The following is a 1462-nucleotide window of genomic DNA, read 5'->3' as shown; positions in this document are numbered from 1 at the left end:
ATTGTCAGATTAGTTGATGGGATTGGATGCAGTTGGTTTGATTTTATTTTGAGCAACGCATGAGCAAATGAACATAGGCGTTCTTGTCATTTTCAATCGCAGCTCCTTCCAGCCCCCCCGCTGCGCCCCCCCGCTGGTGACAGACAAAGGGTTAGACGCCATCTCACCTACCCGCTGTAACGGGACTGGCAAGCTCGCGGGATGCGTGAAACAATCAGCTGAGCGCGCTTCTTTGTGCACATGCTGATGTTACGCTTAGAAAAAAATGTACCCTGGTTGTTTTGGTGGAAACAGCAAAATATGAAACAAAAGCTATAGCTCCGCTACCGGTGGAGCCAGAATTAAGTGAAAATCTTCTCCATGCTGAGCCCGGCACACCCGGTATTTTACACCTATAAGCAAACCAGTGCTTAACAACTCGGAGATGTCTGGGCGCGGGAAAGGGGAGTCACCTGGAGTTCCCTTTTTTTATGTTCAGCAGCGGGTTCATCCTAGTCTCAACTTCAGAGAAGCCCGGCAAGATGCACCGCTGATGAGCCAGGTGGTATACATATCCACTGCAATTCAATCTGTTCATGGTCTCTGCATGTATAAAAGAGCAATGGCCTGAGTTGTTTATGACGGATCCGAAATGAGCCCATTTTTCTTACAGATCTGCGGTCCAAAACGTGCTCATTTCGGATCCGTCATAAACAACTCAGGCCATTGCTCTTTTATACATGCAGAGACCATGAACACGTTTTGGACCGCAGATCTGTAAGAAAAATGGGCACCGGCGCTGGGATGTAGCGTGTTTCACTGCCTCCTGCAAAGCAAGCCGTAAATACCTTACCCCCTGTGTCTTCATGTTCAGAACCCTTTCCTGCTCAATAAACACACACATACATACATACATATATATTTTTGGGATACATGTGTATTTTATATATATCCCATATATACATATATAATCATATGATATATAATAGATAGATAGCTATGTAATTTATATTATATGTGTAGTATATACACTAGTAAATATATCCTAGTGTATATAGCAGGTATTTATCGAGCAGCAAAGGGTTCTGAAGTTTTTTGCACTTTATTTTAAAAAGCGGATCGCTTGGCCTGCGTGTATCGGGGGTCTGTTTCTGGCCTGTGGTGGGCACCGTTATGTGGGACACTTTCGAAACGCTTGTGGCAAGAGCCCGCCCCCGTCCCGCGGGGGAGCAGGGCCGTGGCACAGGCAAGAGTGGGCGCCAGCGAGCGCCGCGCGGCCCCCGGCTTCCCGCGGAGGACAGGGGCGGTGTCTCGCTGCCCTGAAGCCGCGTGCCCATGTTGTGCCTGTCAACATGTGGCTTTCCCGTCTGTCCCCAGGAGCTAAGGAGCCGCCGGGCTGAGGCGGCCGGTGCAGGGGAGCCCTCGAGGCGGCTGGAGGCGGCGGGCGGCCCGCGCTGGGCAGCTGCCCGCCACAGCCAGCCGC

Source organism: Gavialis gangeticus, unplaced genomic scaffold (genome assembly GCF_001723915.1).
Source record: "Gavialis gangeticus isolate Ggan-Ray unplaced genomic scaffold, GavGan_comp1, whole genome shotgun sequence".
In the NCBI taxonomy this organism is placed as follows: Eukaryota; Metazoa; Chordata; order Crocodylia; family Gavialidae; genus Gavialis; species Gavialis gangeticus.
The sequence above is the reverse complement of the archived record's forward strand: the minus strand, read 5'-3'. Positions refer to the sequence as shown.